Source organism: Thunnus thynnus, chromosome 21, assembly GCF_963924715.1.
Source record: "Thunnus thynnus chromosome 21, fThuThy2.1, whole genome shotgun sequence".
Lineage (NCBI taxonomy): Eukaryota > Metazoa > Chordata > Actinopteri > Scombriformes > Scombridae > Thunnus > Thunnus thynnus.
The window spans coordinates 1,400,028-1,406,992 of record NC_089537.1 but is presented as its reverse complement, the minus strand read 5'-3'; the positions used below and the strand labels follow the sequence as shown (position 1 = coordinate 1,406,992).

At 39.6% G+C, this 6,965-nt stretch overlaps 1 long non-coding RNA gene across 1 annotated transcript; it reads left to right on the top strand.

The window, feature by feature from the left end:
* Nucleotides 1-433: 433 nt before the first annotated feature.
* LOC137173227 (uncharacterized) lies at nucleotides 434-1,923 on the top strand. Its single transcript, XR_010925138.1, has 2 exons — nucleotides 434-945; nucleotides 1,130-1,923. It is a non-coding gene; the product is annotated as an uncharacterized lncRNA (long non-coding RNA).
* The last annotated feature ends 5,042 nt before the right edge of the window (nucleotides 1,924-6,965 follow it).

Genomic DNA, 6,965 nt, shown 5'->3' with positions numbered 1-6,965 from the left:
AGCTCCAGAAATCATATTTATAAGTTGGCCTTTTTATGAAATTTTTAACTTACTCTTTGTTCACCGTTTCATCTTTTTTTTTCTGTTTTAACTTCTTTAATGTTGTAGAAATTTTCGTTGCTCAAGAACCACACAGAGACATAAAGAAAGTATTAAACATTGTTGTTGAAGCCGTTGTAGACGCTGTACAATCCATCACATCATCACTAACAATTATACACAAACAAAAATACAATCATCTTGTATCTTTGGAGAGAAAGCATGTTGTTCAGCAAGATTGTGAACCCAAACTAGACAGCTTCATACCTCTCCAGAAGTTAAAACAGTCTGGTCCCTAATGGACACTTCAATACCTTCAAACATGGCAATCCTTCAACTTTAACTAACCCCACCCTAACCCTAACCCCACCCTAACCCCCTAACCCCACCCTAACCCATAGTAGGCTTAAGACAAAGATATCTCTAGCTAACCCCAGAGGTCAGCAAGCAGGATTTCTTCACCAACATGTATCCACAAAATGACAATGACATTACATCACATTCAGTTGATAACAAACATGGACTCTTTAGTTTGAAAACATATTAACATATATACAAAAGATTTATAAAATGATAACCTACTATTCAATTTACTTTCACAATGTTTTGTGTTTTTATTATTTATAATTTATTTTTGTTGTGAGAAGCACTTTGCAACTGAGTAATTGCTATATATTTATATTATTGTTGTTACTGTTATTAAGGTTATTAATAATGTTTTCTTTGTTGTGTTTTTCTGGCTGCAGAGAGGATCATAACAGTCCACAGCAAACACCTGATTGACAACTTGTGAGTCTTCAAGCAGAAACGATGACAACACCTGCTCAGAGTTCCAGTTTCCTGACGTCTGTATGAGACTCTGTCCCGCCGGTCTTCAGTCGTCTGTCTCGTTAAGACTAATTAGAGGTAAGCGGTGGTATACTCAAACTCCACTGAGTCCATCTTCCTCAGGTGCACAGTCCGAGTCAACAGCTTCATACATATATAGAAGGAACCAGAACTCTGGAATCTAGTTTTATAGTTACTAGAGTATCAGGTCGACGTGTTTCAGCTCTAAGCCGTCATCAGCGTGTTTGTATCACCATCACAGAGGAGACGTCTCCTGGGCCCACAACACCTCAGCAGTGGAGGATAAAGCTCAACAGCATCTGTATATTCAGAGGAGACCGAGGAGAGCCAACTTCCCCCGAAAAAGCTGCTCGTCAACGTTTACAGATGCACCGCAGAGAGCTTCCTAACATACTGCATGACAGCTGCACCAAAGCTGACAACAAAAAAAAGGCCTCCAGCGTGTGTGACTGATTTTTTTTCATGGTGTTTATTCATTTCCACTATGGATTATCCTTCATATATATATGGACACATACAACTCTGCTTCATGAGTCTACTGGACAGTTATTGGATCAGATCAATCTGTTTTTAACAGAACGTGTAAATGTAAAAACATTGTATCTTGGTTTACAATGAGCTTTATTATTAATTATCATAAGCAGCTGTTGGCTATAAATGTCTTATGTGTTGTTCTGTATTTTTTGCATTGAAATTCTGGCAGTTGAACTTTGAAATAAAATACTGTAACATATCAAACAGTTTATCACTGAGATAGAATTAGCTTTACAGTATCTGTTCTTTTTAAAATAGTTTACTGTAAACAGGTTTATAATATATCTGTTTTTTTCATAGCAATTTACCGTAAACAAACAACAGTTCCCAACAAAAAAAAGCATACTGTAATGTTTTATACATTGTCACCATATTTTTACGGTGATGTTCTGGCAGTCACAGCTGCTAATATTTAATAAAATAAATTACACAGAACTTTATTTACAGTGTAGATAAGAGTTGAAAATAAATGAAAAACCAGCTGAAGCTGCTTTGTTGGAATGTTCAGATTCTGTTCATTTCGTCCATTTACTTACATTATAATAAACAATTGAAAAAAGCTGAATATAAAAAAGGTAGAAAGCAGAAAAGTCAAAGCATAAATGTCCTTACAGAGCTGAACATTTTGGTGTCTGAATGGTTTCTGTAGCTGGAAGTGTGCAGCAGTAGTAGTCAAGCAAAGAATGTATGGAAGAATAATAAAGCTTAGAATAATAATGTGAATAAAAGTCACAGTTTCCTCTCAGACTAAAACCCATCTGGCCTTGTTTTCACCCTGAGATGCTCCGTCGGCTGCGAGTGAGTGAAGACTGGATGGAAACAAGATGGTGGCGGCGGCGGCGGTCAGCACCGGTCTGAAGTGAACGGACCAAAGGACTGAAGAACTGGTTCTTACTGAGATCCATTGTGTGAGAATAATCTGGAACACATTGTTGAACTGAAGCTGGTCTTAATCAAGCGCAGAGAGAGAGAGAGAGAGATAGCAGTAGCATGTTAGCCTGGAAAGATTTAAAACGTCTCTGTCTGTGATTCAGTCTCAGTGAAGGGATTTCCCTCCAAAAGAAAAACCTCTGAATCACCTCAGACCTGATATGAAGTGTGAAATCTGTCTGAATGTCTGCAGCTCAGACAGACAGAGTGAGAGAAAGCAGCAGACTCAGCTGCACAGAAGATGTTTTCTGTTCTGGTTCAGAAATGATTATTGGACTGAAACTTTGTCCGCACTGAGCCAGCGTACTTTAAAAAACACTAATTCACATGTGAAACCTGTGTGTCCTGGTTGCTTCTGATCTCCTTCCACACTGAACAACAGGAAAACGACTAAAGTTCTGCCCGAAAAACTGCATCACAGCAAACATCTGGAGAGACGTTGAACTACTCTGGACACCATTAAAGAACAAAGTCACCTTCATGTCGACAGAAACTGAGAGAAAAAGATGCATTTTAAACATACACAAGAGAACAAAACCAAAAGTCTAAAGTTCTGCTGGATACTAGTTGGTCAGATACATGAACATGCAAATATACGCTTTAAATACATATGTAGTAAATGTAAACATGCTAACGTGAACAGTATTTAATTTATGTCAGAAAAGGGAAACTTCCACATGCTGTAAATGCAGCTTTGTTGATCAAAGTGCTGCGCAAACTACAGTGAAAGACAATATCAAAGTATATGAACAAATGTAAAACATAACAGGACAACAACTGTAAGATAATCATGGTATCCATGACCTCGATAACGACCTCACTGAGGTTAAATATCTGGGACCCGTGAGACGCCTCCTGGATGAGACGTGAAACATCTTCAAGTATCTACAACCAAGTCCAGCTGCTCCTCTGATAACCAGGACCTGGATGACTGAGAGCCTTCACAGACAGATAAATTCATAAATTCATAAATAAATAAATGCTTATAAATGCCATTGAGAGCACCCAAACATCATTGAAAGTGTCATTGGAGGGGAACACTTGGATGAAACTGGAAGCTTTGGGGCAGATACTGCAAAGACACGATCTCCCTGTCCCAGTTGTCCCAGCATTGTCCCAGCAGGTGGCGCTAATTCTCCAGTCGGTGCCATTAAACTGTTGCAGAAGAAGACACAATGAGATGAGATGACATCATTAAAAGACCAACGATGGAAAACATGATGGAAATATGACGTTTCTGTTGGTTTCATGTGTTGATGTGAGGAAGATCTTCAGTGACGTTTAAGTCACATGATTCATGTGTCACGTGTTGAGGAGCAGGTGGACCTAAATGCAGAGACCAGAAAGCAGCTTTATTTCAGGACTAGCAGGTCAAACAAAGAGAAGCTGGCTGAGCTGAAAGAAGTGAACACAAAAAAAACAACAACGGAGCAGGCAGCAAGGAAACCGAACTAATCAGACAACAAGGAACAGGTGGTACAACACAAGGACAGACTGGGAGCTGATAGGCTGGGGAGACACTGGGAGCAGAGCAGGGCTGACGAGGCCGATACAGGGCAGGTGTGAGGGTGACAGCGGACTGAGACGAAGGCTAACGAGGATGAATGTCGGTGTAAGGAGGAGTGCATGAACACAGGAGGAAAAACAGAGCAAACAGAAAACCAAAAGCACAACAAGCACAGTCCAACAGCTCAAAGTCTTAAAGTCCAACTCAGAACAAACAGTCCAGTCCTCACATGACAGAGAAGTCAGAGTCAGTGACAGAACCATCACATCATCATTTATTCACTCAGTATGTTCACATTTGCTGGTTATCCATAAAGCTACTTTTACTCCTCAGACAACAGGAAGCACTTAAATTAAAAGTATTTTGGGAATTTTTTTTATGCGCAAATTGAAAATGCAGTTAAAACCAGGTGGATGGACTCATATCAAGTATCTCTTATGAAATGTTCCACAACTGACAGTGAACGTTTGTGTTACTAAACAGTAACTTAAAGGTGAACTGCAGTGTTTTTCCACTGCAGCATGTGTTTCCGGGTGTAAAAAGTGGTATAAAGCCTTTTGATGATGTCACTTGAGTCCGCGTTGTTTCGGGGATGAAGAGTACAAGTTTGAAAATGAAATAATCTGGAGGTTTGGAAGTGAGGTTAGCAGATCTCTGCAGCTCCGGGCTACATTAGCCGCTACTAGCATAACACACCACAGTCTGTCGTGCATTGTGGGTAATGTAGGCGCCAGGTTTTGACAAGGAAGTAGAATGTGTGGAATTTAAAAGATGTTATGTCTGCTTTCTTTTTATAAAAAAAAACTGTCCATCATGAGCCCGACAATATTACAGCAGTGCAATGATAAATGATACATTTATTATTAGCATATTCTCTATTTAAATGAATTGTAATGAAGTGTTAATGTACGTCCTGGGAGACAGGGTTGCATTAGTTGGCGGAGTGCAACACCAGGTGGAGCTGCACAGTGTTCGTCGATCTCTGCACAAGAAAACAATGACAGCCAATCATGTGACGAGAGCCTAAGAATAACAACTCCATCAGTACGTTGTTCAATCCTTCACTGCTCGTCCACTGTAATCCGTAATGTTCATGTCCCTGATCACTTAAAACCACACATATGTTTTTTCATTTCCAAACTTGCTCCAGTAACAAAAAAACAAAACAAAACAGAACATGAGCATTCACTATAAAAACTCACTGCCCTCTCTTAATGGTCTGTGACCTGCTTTAGGTAATTTATATGAAAACATGCAATAGTTGATGCTGCTCACAGTTAAACTCTTGGAAGGACAGATGTTCTTTTCAGTCTTTGGTCTCGAAGCTACAAAAACCTTTCAATCATGAACCAAGTCTCAGCGAGTGGTGTGAACTCGTAGCTCTGAGGACAAGATGGAGCGAGACACTGTGACAACACAATACGCACTTTAAAAGAAAACAATAGAGGCTATAATATTTAATATTTAGCAGCTGTGAGTACCATCAGAGAGTGTCCTGTGTTTTATCGGCCTGTCAGACCACACTGAGGTCCTATTGTTGGACGTGTGTGAGTGAGTCCAACCCGAGACAGATTCAGACAGTCGCTGCATTGTGTGTTTAAACTATCAATATAATAACATTAGCTTATTGTAATAAATCAGAGATAACATAAAACGTTTGTAGCCAATGATGAAATACTGAACTTAACGTTTCAAAAGTTTATCGCAGTTCAGATACTTTTATATGCTGAAGAACCTGATATACATTTTAGAAGCAAATAATGAACATTTTCCTCCAGATTTATGTAACATCTGGGTCCAGATGCATAAATCTCACTTATATATTCAAGACTTAAACTGTGTGTACACACAAAGACAGAAATGTTCATTGTTTTCATCTGAATTATGAAGCCATGTGTGTGTTTAGTTGTTTTAAACATCTCAGTCATTGTGGAACTGGGCATACATTTCTGATATTTCTTCACTTTAATAACAAAAAACTACTAACGAAACATTTAAAAATAATTATTATTTAAATTAAATTTATACATGTGCTTGTGTATTCTACTGGTCATTGTGTAGACTGCAAATATAATCAAACAACTTAAACAAACAGTGTTTTAAGGTTTCATGTCTCACGTTATGTTTCATCTGTAGCTCATTAAGTGGTCTGATGTCTGGGTTTCTTCATTTTTGTACATCTGACTCCAGATCTGTCCTTCAGTCCACTTTGTAGATTCTGATGCTTTACTTGATGTTATTTCACCTCTGGAGAACTTCATCTTCATTTATCTGACAGCTGGAGTTACTTTGTAAGAGCCTTTCACACATGCAGTCTACACTGAAATGTTCAGGAACATTTCCAGCATGGGGTCATGTGTGAACGGGAGCAGGGATCCGTATTCAGGGAAATCTGTACCAACAATTTCCCACCACAAGACCTCGTAACATTTCAGGGAAAATGGCGGTACGAACACGTAGGGACGAACACGTGAAGGGCGAGCGAACCAATCACAAGACTGCGCTGATGACGCGTTTGAATCCGTGACTTGTTTACGGTTTCCTCGCTGATGCTTTCGCAGGTGATTTGTCTCACAAACTTGTTAAATATTAAATACATTACAAGAACATTGGCACTGGACAGAAACAACTCCTCCGCCACGTACACGTACATCCTGCCTCGCCCCCATCTTCTTCTTCTTCTGTTGAGTTTTATGGCAGCTGGCATCTGTAAGTGTTGCATGACCACCATACTGGACTGTTCCTTGCTCCATCTATTCTGGCACATAGACTGTAAAAAAAAATATGGACGTAGTCATCGTGATGTCACCTGTTGGTTTGCAAACTGCCGTTTTGAAGCCTCGAATGCAGTGATTTGACCGCCGCCATCTTGGATTTGGCCATCGCCATGTTTGATTTTTGGAGCCAGAAGTGACCATATTTGGATGAGAGGGTGGCGCTAACCATAGCGCTAGCTGCTAGCTTGGTTGGCACGGTGCATTTGCAATCTACGGTTAAGAGTGGTCATGCTAATGCTAATTTTTGCTAGAGGAAAAACAGGCCTAAAACCTTTAAAACAAAATGTACTCACCGGAAAAACTGATCACCCGACTCACTGATGGGTCTT